Source organism: Nycticebus coucang, chromosome X (genome assembly GCF_027406575.1).
Source record: "Nycticebus coucang isolate mNycCou1 chromosome X, mNycCou1.pri, whole genome shotgun sequence".
NCBI lineage: Eukaryota > Metazoa > Chordata > Mammalia > Primates > Lorisidae > Nycticebus > Nycticebus coucang.
In genome coordinates, this window is record NC_069804.1 from 39,453,996 (window position 1) to 39,466,967 (window position 12,972).

Below are 12,972 nucleotides of genomic sequence, written 5' to 3' on the forward strand. Positions count from 1 at the left end.
TTTATTGCAGCACAATTCAAAATTGCAAAGATATGAAGTCAATGTACCAACCCATCAACTGATGAGTGGATAAAGAAAACATTGTGTGTACACACACACACACACGCACACACTGGAGTCCTATTCAGCCATACAAAGGAGTAAAATCATGTCATTTGCAGCAACCTGAATGGAACTGGAGACCAATATCCTAAGTATTTCAGGAATGGAAGTACCATTTACTAAATAATATAGAATATATATGGTCATACAAATTGCTATAATGGACACTGGAAACTCAGAACAGGGGTGGTTGGGAGGAGGTGGAGGATTGCAGTCCAGGGACCACACTGAGTAACAATTATGGTAGATTTAATCTTTCACATAATGTACTGATACAAATGACAGACTATATCAGACATTCTAAGAACTCAAGACAAGAAGAAAAAGATGATTGACCTAAGTCTACTGGAATCATATGAAATGAAAACTAGATGAGTTGGGCTGGCACTTGTGCTCACAGCTATTAAAAATCTATCTCTTGGAGGGTTAAAGTGAGAATGCTGAGGGTCAAGATCAAAGAAGCTAAAGACAGTCTAAGAATAGTATCTGTTTACAATCCCCTGGCTTAAAGAGGTTTTATTCTAGGATAAATATTCAGAATGAAACCACACAAGCTCTAGGGGCTGAAAAACTTCCATTGCATAAAGAAAAGCGAATGTTTTTACTCTGAAGGTTTAAAGTAAAACAGATCTCTATTATGAAACTAAACTACCAAAAAAAAAAAAAAAGGAAAAGCCATTTCAGAAAGTATCTATATGGTATTTTCAGTACAAGAGTCAAGAAAAATGGTTTTATTAAGTATGAATAGGGGTTTCTAAGGAAAAATGAGAAATATAAGAAGACTGCAGAGATAAATGAAATTAATGGCATTCAATTTCAGCTGCACATACTTGGAAGCCATTGTTTCTGCCTGTACAACAAGAAGTTCAATGTAAGCATTCCATATTATTTATCAGTTCAGTACATTGTACTCCATAAATGCATTAGTGTACAGTTATGATTTAATAAAAACAAAAGAAAGGAAAATCAGGGCATGTTGAAAATCAACAACTTTTCTCAGACCAAACAGAGAACTGAGTTTTAGAGCAAATTACCACCCATTGCCAGCTGGAAAGACAGGCAAGTTTAGAGAGTCATGGCTGTGATCTGCTTACCTGGAGAAAAAAAAAAAAAAAGGTTAGAGCAAAAAATTTAAATAACAATTTGGAAAAAATTGTGGAGGCTGAGTATGGAGTAATAGGATGATGGGAGACTCCTGTGAGTTAAAGTCATACCGGGGACCCCCCACACTGCTGTGAGCTTTACTTCCAAGAACCCTACCAGGATTCCCAGAAAGACCCTTCCTGCTCTGGCAGCAGGAGGGAAAAATTCATCATTTGAAATATGCTCAGAGACCTTTCCATAAAGAAGAATTTTATGCGAGCCTAATCCTACCTGGTAGAAGGTCATTTCCCTGACTTTAGCCTCCTTAGCCTTCCTGTCTCACCTAATGGGGAAAATAAAACAGCTAATAAACATTTGTGAAGGTCACTGCCAAAAGACACAAACTCACTAAGAGGCTGAGATTTAATCATAAGATTGTAGAATATTATTTCTCCCCACATCTTGCAGCCACACCAACAGGGCTCCAGCATAATGACAGTGGATTATAGTTGAAAGAACAGCACCATGCAGAGTCTCTCTGAGGAGGACTGTTAGAGAAGCTCAAAGCCAAGGATGGAGACAAATCAAAGACATTAGAGCAGTTCTCAACCTTCCTAATGCCGTGGCCCCTTAATAGAGTTCCTGTGGGTTGTGACCCACAGGTTGAGAACCACTGCATTAGAAGAATATGAAGCTTCTGGCACCAATGGCTATGGCAAACATCAAGCACAGCATAAGTCCTAGCCAGTCAGGTCCTTGCAGTTGTAGCACTAAAGTTCTGTTTTCATGCTCACTATTGGTCAGGAACTACTGTCAGAAAATAGACACTTCTCCCAGGTCCTCTCCCTGTGAACCCTTCCATCACAGCAACAGAGAACCTCCTTTATTTCAAATCTCTCTCATACTTTGACTCTCTTTTTCTTTTACCACCACCCAGAGAAAACTGTGCTTTTGGAAATAATCACGTGATTGAGGCCCACCCTAAAACTTATCTACCTTAAGGTCAACTGATTAGTAACCTTCATTACATCTGAAAATACTGTCTTGCCCTGTAACATAACATAATCATGGGAGTAGACTCAGGAAGCGATGGTCAGGATGGCCATTTCAGAATTCTGTCTACACAGAGAGTTCAATAAAGTATACAAGTAGAAAATGTATGATGATTAATAACTTTCTTATATTCTCCAAATAAATAGATTAAAAAATGTCTAAGCTTTAACATTAATGTATGATAAATGCAAACATACACATACATCCTTAAAAGTGTAGCTGAGAGACATTGAGAAAGACTTAAACAAATGGAGAGATACATTATCTTCATGGATGAAGAGAGTGAGGGCCATTAAGGACACAATCTTTCCAGGGGTAGACATTGATTTGTCCTCCCCAAACAACAGCATTTGGGAAAGTGCTCACATGGTTTTAGATAGAGCCCTGCCAACTACAGATCTCCCAAATCCTGGTCCTAGGTGTGGTTACACCAATTAGGCTAGGTCAGTAGTAAAACTTTACTCCCAAGACACTGTTATTAGTGTGGTTGGCACCAGTCCCAGGCAGACCAACCAGAGGTTTGCTCAGGGAATTTGTTTCAAACAGAAGCCAGTTGAAAGAATCCCTCGTATTTTTCTCCATAGTTAGGCATTGTATGAACATGACCCAAGAAATGTCAGTTTTCAGTGAGGCTAAGAATAAGAGAAATTTTTTGTCTAGGCTCCTGCATAAACTGCTCGACCACTCTAGCCATGTGACTCAGGAGTTCCAGTGCTCCTTAAAGTGTCAATGGCAGATGGAAATGCATTTTGAAGTCTTTGGCAAGCCCCTTCAGGTGAAGCAAAACCAGACGCTTAGAATTTTAGAGCAAAGCCCTGCTGTCCTCTGTGGATAATTACTCTTCTTTTCAGAAAGAACTTTGAGTTTGCTACTGGGCCTTAGTATAGACCAAACACTTAACCATGAGTCAACAGCTTCCTATGTAACACGACCTTCCCATCATGAAGTAGATCTTGTCCAACTGGCCAGGCCATAAAGTTGGATCTGCATAGCAGCACTTTATCATCAATCCAGAGAGGTGTATATGTGGTCAGGCTTGAGCAGATGTTTGTGTGTGTATATATATGTATATACACACACATATATACATACATATTAACCAGGTAGTTTTTGTTTCCTTCCCTTTAACACTCCCTTTTCTTTTCTTTTTTTTATTTGCATTTTTTTTTATTAAATCATAGTTGCATATAATAATCTATGGGGTACAATGTGCTGGTTTTATATACAATTTGAAATATTTACAACAAACTGGTTAACATAGCCTTCACCACACTTTCTTAATTACTGTGTTAAGACAATTACACTCTAAATTTAGTAGATTTGACATATACCCTTGTAAAATGCACCATAGGTGTGGTCCGACCAATTACCCTCCCTCTACCCATCTCCCTCCCACCCACTTCTTTCCCCTTCATCTTCTTAGCAAAGTATCTCAAGAATGGAAGAAAAAGTACCCAATGTGCTCAACTCCCTTTTCATCTAACATAATTTTTTTTTCTTAGCCAGGAACATTGCATATTCTTACATTTTTTTATTTTAGAATTTTTAAAATTATTTTTAATTAAATCATAACTGTATACATTTATGGGGTATAGTATGATGATTTGATATACAATGTGGAATGCTTAAATCAACCTGATTAACATAGCCATCACCTCGCTTACTTATTTTTTTGTGGTAAGACATTTATAATTTGCTCTTAGTTATTTTGAAATATACCCTTGCATTGTGCACATTAGGCAAGATCCCACCAATGCCCTCCCTTCTCCCACCAAAAACCCTCCCTCCTCCCCTGCCTTCTCCCCTCCCCCTTGTTAGACTATTTTTGTGTTGTATCATTCATCTGAGAGTGTAAGTATTTATATATTTGTTTCATAATAGTATTGAGTACATTGGATATTTTTTTCCATTCTTTCTTGAGATACTTTACTAAGAAGAATATGTTCCAACTCCATCCAGGTAAACATAAAAGATGTAAAGTCTCCATCTTTTTTGAAGGCTGAATATGCTTCTATTTGTTAATGTCTTCTGCTGTTTGTTTTCTTAGGGTTCTGTAATTCTCTTTGCAGTGATCCTTCACCTCTTTTGTTAGGTATACTCCTAAGTATTTCATTTTCTTTGAAGCTACTGTGAAGGGAATTGTGTCCTTATTTTTTTTATTAAATCATATCTGTGTATATTAATGCATTTATGGGACACAATGTGATAACTTTATACACAATTTGGAATGTTTATATGAAACTGGTTAACATAAACTTCACCTCACTTAATTGTTGTGTTAAGACATTTATACTCTACTCTTAATTTACCTCTTTCATGTTTACATGGATGGAGCTGGAACATACTCTTCTTAGTAAAGTATCTCAAGAATGGAAGAAAAAGTATCCAATATACTCAGTACTATTATGAAACCAATATATAATCACCCACACTTTCATATGAATGATAAAACACAACTATAGGATGGTGCCTGTGACTCAAGAAGTAGGGCGCCAGCCCCATGTACCAGAGGTGGCAGGTTCAAACCCAGCCCCAGCCAAAAACTGCAAAAAAACACAACTATAGCCCAGAATGAAGGAGGAAATAGGAGGGTGAGGGGAAGGGAGAGGGGAGGCCGGGTGGAGGGAGGGTAATTGGTAGGACCTCACCTATTGTGCATATTGCAAGGGTACATGTCAAATCTATTAACATAAGATTTCTTAATAATAGTTTACTTTATATTGTAACATTTAAGTTACAAGATATCAAAGCAAGTTTGTGAAGCAGCTGGGAAAAGAATGAACATCACCCAAGGATGAAAATTGAACTCTGTATTCTCTCCTCAGGAAAGGGTTAGTGCTTTTTCTGTTGTATGAGGGATAGCCATATACCCTTGGCAGAAGTATGACTTTGGGATTGTCTTTATTCACATATCAGTTATACTTTTCAGGAGATGTGTATGGATGCCAAGTTAACTAGGGTGGAATTTAATGGCCTTGTAATGTATCAACTTGCCTAGTCTGAGCTACATTTCTCAGAATCCACTTTCTTGTTTGTTTCTAGTTAAGGCCGGCCACAGGGGAGATTCTTGGGAGATTTGAAGGCGGGAAGGGAAGCAGTGACCATTTCTCAGCTCACACATGTTGCTGATCTGCTGACTCACCTCGTTGGTGTGAAGCAACAGCTGGCAATTGGTCTACCTACCTTCCCCCAGCATCTTTCAGTTTCTCTGATTCTTAGGTCAGATGTGTGTGTTTAGCTATAGGAGTCCCACTTTTGCTGTACACTGTCATCACCAAGGTTAGAGGCATCACCGAAGTCAGAGGAAATAAGAACTAACATGAGTTCCAGTGCTTCCTTGTGGGGTTCCAGCTCGTGCTTGTTGGTTCCAGCCTGTTCTTGATCTCCCCCACTTTACATCAATTTTTCTTTCTCCATAGACTTTAAGCTTCAGCATTGGACCCAAAGGCAACAGCCATGGAGCCTGCTTATCCAGTTAGTTGCATAAAGGCAATTTCCATACTGATTCTGCTTCTCTGGTTGATCTTGGACTGACACGACGAGGAGCCAGTGTGGGGAGAAATGAATTTAGTTTGGAATATGTTAAGATTACAATGCAAGTGGAACAACAATGTGAAGATGTCTGGGGACAAGATAATTTGAAATCTGGTAGGCGAAATGAAGAGAGGGTCTAGATTTGAAATTTTTGCTTGAAAGCTAAAGTCACTGCAGTTTATAAGATTCTTAAGTAAATTGGACAAAAGGGAAGACAAGGAAAAAGAGGAATCACAACCTGAACAGAGGAGGGTGAAGGAAACCATAGAGAACATCAACTTCTGGATCTTATTAGGGGAGATCTGCGTTCCAAGGAGGACAGACTTTTATTTTTTGTCAGATAAGACCCAGGACTAGAGACAGAAAGAAGAGTGGACAAAATGAGGAAACATCCATTACAATCTATGGCTAAATAATTTTCCTGTGATGATTGAGTCCCATAACTTCAAAGCCCTCACGTTAGGTTGTAATGTGGTTTGTGGCACTACTCCCCCTGCCTAATAGAGGAACAGAGAAGAGGAAACTAGAACAGCTTCTGAGACAGGAATACTTTAAGGTGGTAATGAGGTAATAGTTTGTATCCCCCAAGGCTATGCATTTTGAAAGGAATAAAAGTGGTGTGAGACTGATATCTTTTTTAGAACAAAGACTATCCTCAGAGATCTGCCTCCATGCAATTATTATGATACTGATTTCCAAAGCAAGACCCAGTCCTAGGCCCAATTGGAAGCAAAAAAATAAAAATAAAAATACCAGGTTAATATGCCATTTAGGGTTTTGCAGGGATAGTTCTGGCCCTTTCATCCTTTATGAAAGAAAAAGTATCCAATGTACTTAGATGTATAGAGTATGTACTCTATTATACATATCTCACCCAACAAAATTCCTGGGCTGCCAACTCTGAAGACAGTGCAACTGCCCCCCACCCCCACCCCCCGCAGATGACTGCACCCATTCAACGATTTCTCCCCACTCACTTCTTAATCCTTACTGAATCTGTTGATGCTTTGTCACATCCTGAGGCCTTGGGCTTTTAGAACACTGATTCATCCAGAAAGCAGCTGCTGGAGGTAACAGCCTTGTCACATGGTTCAAGTCAAAGAAGGATGTGTTGGAGGAGAGAGAAAGTTTTCATTTACTCTCTTGTAATCAACCCAAAGGTCAGCATCACTGCCAGGACTCGGACTGGAAAATTAGTCCTGGAGGCTCAAGAAGGGCTTCCAGCCACAAGAAGAGCAGCTAGCATACATCCCGTGCTGTATTTTTTTCCTTTCCATTGCCTCTATGAGAGTGCTCACTATAGGCTTTCTCTCTCTATAGTTGCACCCATACCCTTTTTCCTTCTTTTCCTAAAGATCTCTCTTGGACTCTGAGAATTGCTGGCTCATTGTGAGGTCTTCAGGGAGGCCAAAGCATACACAGAAACCCTGCTGTTTGGCCAGAGCTCTGAAGGCTAGAGCCAAATACAAGAAACAGGCCAAGTTTAGAAACAATGAGTTAATAGTCTTTTTTGGGTTGCATCATGCTGTTAGTGATAGCTAATCAAATGCTTAAGTCAGTCAAATCCTGTTGGACTTTTTGTTCCAAATGATTTCCAAGGATCAGCCTTTCTCTGACCCTGATATGCAGCCAAAGAAAAATTGATGTGTGGAAATGTTACAAGACTTGTACAAAGATCCACAAGAGTTGAACACATACAAGCTGAGTAAAGATTCTGAACTATCAGCACTGGGATTCTGTAATAATGTTTTTTCATGCAGTTGTTTGAAGCTTTCCTACATTGCTCTGGTTCTCTCTCTCTCTCTCTCTCTGTCTCTCTCTCTCTCTGTCTCTCTCTTTCTCTCTCCTCCCTCCCTATTTCCCTCCTTCTTTCCCTCCTTCCCTCTCTCCCATAATGGGTCCAGTTTCTGTTTGTCTAGAACACATTATATATAAGCACTTTGCCCATGCATCTTGCATTTCCTTCTCTTAAGAAGAGAACACATAGGCTCGGTGCCCGTAGCCCAGTGGTTAGGGTTTCAAACCCGGCCTGGGCCTGCCAAACAACAAGGACAACAACAACAACAACCAAAATAGCCGGGCATTGTGGCAGGCGCCTGTAGTCCCAGCTACTTGGAAGGCTGAGGCAAGAGAGTCACTTAAGACCAAGAGTTGGAAGTTGCTGTGAGCTCTGAGGCCATGGCAATCTACCAAGGGCAACATAGTGAGACTCTGTTTCAAAAACAAATAAATAAAATTAAAAAAAAATAGAAGAGAACATATAGTGATGTGTCTCTTGAGTGTATGATCTGCTACTATGGAATCAAATGTTTGGTATATCTTATTCTCAAATGGATGCTATTGCATGATGGTCATATGCATAATATTATACAGTTTTCCTTCAATTCTCTCCTTCCAAAAAGTTGCCTAAATCCTGTGCCTTAAACATCCTACTCCAATCTGGTGTCTGCCTAGATTGTTCCTCTAAAATAACTCCTGCTGTCATGACCTGCATTTTATTGGCACCAATAGACATGTTTTAGCCCTCATCTCTGTACATCTCTCAGAAGCCTTCAGCAGTATTAACCACTTATCACTTCTAGTAACACTAACAACCTTTAGCATCCAGGACACCATATTATCCTACGTCCAATCTCTCAGGCTGCTTCTCCATCTCTTTGGCCACCCATTAATCTCTGGGCAATCATCAAAAGTTGGATTCCATGAGAATTTCTATACTCTTTCTAGTTGATTTCATCCATACTGATAGTTTTAAATTACCAGATAAACACTGTGAACTCATAGATTTGCACTGTTAGGTTCTTCTCTCTATTCCTGATCTTACTATATATTTTCTTTTGATTGTTCAAAGGCACCTCTGACTTCACATATACTGAATACATTTAGGACCTCTACTCTGCAAATCTAATTGTCCTCTGTGCCTCTGTGGCTTACACTGTTATTCATCCTTGATTCCTTCCTTTCACCATGCTCCATCCCACCCAACCTATCTCTAAGTCCTGTTGATTTTCTTCTTTACAATGCTTAATCCAGCCATGATCATTGCCACCTACTTAGCCAACACTAACTCCCACCACTTCTCAACTGAATTCTCAACAACAGCCTCCTAAGGGGTCCCTTGCTTCCACTCCTGTCCCTCCTGCAACCCCAGTACACTCTCCACTGCTGTAGTCAAAGCAATCAGTCACTCACCAGCTTAAAACTCTTTGATGAATTACTGGTACTTAACAACTGAAAAACAAGATTCTGAGGATAGCCAACAAGATCCTATTTGATCTAGATCCTGTCTACTTTTCCAGCTTCAAGTCTCTTTATACTTCCCCTCATTCTCTATACTGTGGTCACAGTCACTTTCTTTCAATACACTGGATATTTATTTTTCCATTCTTGAGATACTTTACTAAGAAGGATATGTTTCAACTCCATCCAGGTAAATTTAAAAGATGTAAAGTCTCCATATATTTTTTTTTATATATATAAAGTCTCACTATGTCACCCTTGGTAGAGTGCCGGGGCATCACAGCTCACAGCAACCTCCAACTCTTGGGCTTAAGCGATTCTCTTGCCTCTGTCTCCTAAGTAGCTGGGACTACAGGCACCTGCCACAACACCCAGCTATTTTGTTGTTGTTTTTGTTGCAGTTGTCATTGTTATTTAGCTGGCCCAGGCTGTGTTCGAACCTGCCAGCCTTGGTGTATGTGGTCGGCGCTGTTAACCACTGTGCTACGTACGGGTGCAGAGCCACAGGTCTCCATATTTTTTAATGGCTGAATAGTATTCCATGGTATACATATACCACAATTCGTTGACCCATTCATGGGTTGATGGGCATTTGGGGTGCTTCCACGACTTGGCAATTATGAATTGAGCCACAATAAATATTCTAGTACAAACATCTTTGTGGTAAAATTAATTTTGTTCTTCTGGGTAGATACCTAGTAATGGAGTTGTGGGATCAAATGGAAGGCCTACTTTTAGTTCTTTGAAGATTCTCCATACTTCTTTCCAGAAAGGCCGTATTAGTTTGCAATCCCACCAGCAGTGTAGAAGTGTTCTCTTTTCTTCACAACTACACCAGCATCTGCAGTTTTGGAACTTTGTGATGTGGGCTAATCTTACTGGAGTTAGGTGATATCTGAGAGTGGTTTTGATTTGCATTTCTCTGATGATTAAAGGTGATGAGTATTTTTTCATGTACTTGTTGGCTATTCATCTGTCTTCTTCAGGGAAGTTTCTATTCAAGTTTCTTGCCCACTTTTAAATGGTCTTGTTTGTTGATTAATTTGAGTTGTGTAGATTCTAGTTATGAGGCTTTTCTCAGATTCATAACATGCAAAAAAATTCTCCCATTCCAAAGGCTGTCTGTTTGCTTTGTTGGTGGTACCTTTAGCTGTGCAGAAGCTTTTTAGCTTGACCAAATCCCAGTTATTTATTTTTGGTGTTGCTGCATCTTTAAATGCCAATGGTCTTTGGTAAATTCTTGAAACATTCCATGTATGAGCAATTAGAGTGAAAAAACCCTGTGGTATAATTCTTGGTATTCCTAAAGTGCCTCTGTGAATGTTTGATGGATTAATGTTGAATCTTGGACTTCTTAGCCTTCAGAACTATGAAAAATAAATTTCTGTTGTTTATAAACGACCAAGTTTATGGTATTTTGCTTTAACAGCAAAATTTACTAAGAAAAGATACCTGCAATTAACATTTTGTGAGAAATTACTGAGGCACTAGTTTGAATCTTAAAGGCTTTGACCTTAGCTGGTGAATGAACTATTCTTACTTGACTATCCAGCATCTATTTAATAAATCTCAGTAAAAACTTGTTTTCTGTCTGTTAAATGCTCTTAAAATGATTAAGCCCCTAACTTGTAGTGTGGTCGCATCCAGGAATCACTTCCTTCTACTGAAACGTGATTAGGGAAAAGTCTGGGAACACATATAATAATAGTTACATTTACTATCTTAGTAGTTTTGAAGGCCTTTGTGAATGCTAAGCATCTGCTGGGTGACACTATGTGTGGTATTGACAATGAGAAGTAAAAGTGTGCTGGAATCATAACATATATCTGGAGACTTCAATACCCCACTGATAGAACTCAACAGATCCTCCAAGCAGAAAATAAATAAAGAAATGTGGGATATAAACAGAACTGTAGAGCAAATGGGCCTAACAGACATTTACAGAACATTCTACCCCAAAACTATTAAATATACATTCTTCTCATCAACACACAGGACATTCTGCAAAACTGACCACATCTTAAGCTACAAAACATATCTCAACACATTTTTAAGAAGTAGAAATTATACCATGCATCTTTTTAGACCACAGTGGAGCAAAACTAGAAATCAACTCTAACAGAAACACTTAATTCATGGAAATTAAATAATCTACTGCTGAACAATTATTGGGTCAAGGAAGAAATTAGATGGAAATCATAAGAGTCTTCAAACTAAATTACAAAAGGGGATACAAGTTACCAAACTCTGGGGTTCAACAAAAGTTGTCCTAAGAAGAAAGTTCATAGCCTCAAATGCCTACATCAAAAAGATAAGAAGATCACAAATCAACAATCTCACGAATTACAAAAGGAAGAGTAACCAATTCTTTGGTTTACTAGCAGAAGAAAAGAAGTAACTAAGGTCAAAGCAGAACTAAATGAAACTGACAATGAAAGAATTATATAGAAGATTAATGAAACCAAAAATTTGTTCTTTGAAAAGATAAAATTGACCTATTGCTAGATTAACAACAAACAGAAAAGAAAGGGCCCTAATTAGTTCAATTAGAAAGGAAAAAGGTGATATTACAACTGATACCATGGAAATACAAGAAGAATGATGAAACACTGAGGAGAGAAATCACAGAGTATATAAACCGATGGAAAAATAAATCATGCTCACAGGTTGTCAAAATCAACATTGTTTAAATGTCTATACTACCCAAACCAATTTACAGATTCAATGCAATACCCATTAAAATAACAGTCTCATGTTTTGGCAGATCTAGAAAAAATAATTTTAAAGTTCATTCAGAACCAGAAAAGAGCCCGAATAGCCAAAGCAACCTTAAGCAAAAAAAGCAAACTAGAGGTATCACTTTGTCAGACTTGAAGCTATAGTACAAAGCTATAGTAACCAAAACAGCATGATACTGGCACAAAAACAGAGACATAGACCGATGGATCAGAACAGGAACCCAGATATAAAACCATCCTCGTATTGCCATCTGATCTTTGACAAAGCAGACAACAACACACCCTGAGGAAAAGAATTTCTATTTGATAAATTATAGTGGGAAAATTGGATAGCCACACGTAAAAGACTGAAATAGGATTCTTACCTTTCTTCGCTCACAAAAATTAATTCATGATAGATAACAGACTTAAGCCTAAGGCATGAAACTAAGAATTGTATAAGAAAATGTTGGAAAAACTCTTATACATATCATCCTAGGCAAAAAATTTATGAAGAAGACCCCAAAGGCAATGACAGCAACAACAAAAATTAATGAAAGGAACTTGATTAATTTAAAAAGCATCTGCATATCCAAAGACATGATCAATAGTGTGAAAAGACATCCTACAGAATGGGAGAAAATATTTGCATGCTATACATGTGATAACCAGAATTTATAAAGATTATAAATTATATAAATTATAAAGATACCAGGGCTGATAACCAGAATTTATAAAGAACTCAGGCAAATCAGCAAGAAAAAAAAACAACCCCATAAAAAGTGGACAAAAGGCAGGAACAGAAGCTTTTCAAAAGAAGACAGACAAATGGCCAAGAAACATATGAAGAAATTCTCAGTCATCAGAGAAATGGAAATCATATCACCAGGGAAATTCAAATCAAAACCACAATGAGATATTACCTAACTCCAGTGAGAATGGTTTTATCAAAAAATTCCCAAACAACAGATGTTAGTGTGGATGTGAAGAGAAAAGAACACTATACATTGTTAGTGGGACTGCAAACTAGTACAACCTGTATGGAAAGCAGTGTGTAGACACCTAAAGGAATTAAAACTAGACCTACCATTTGATTCAGCAGTCCCACTATAGGGTATTTACCCAAAGGGGGGGGAGAAAAAACACTATTTATCAAAAAGACACTTCTTCTCAAATGCTTGTTTATTGCAGCAAAATTCACAATCGCAAAGATGTGGAATCAACCCAAGTGCCCATCAATACA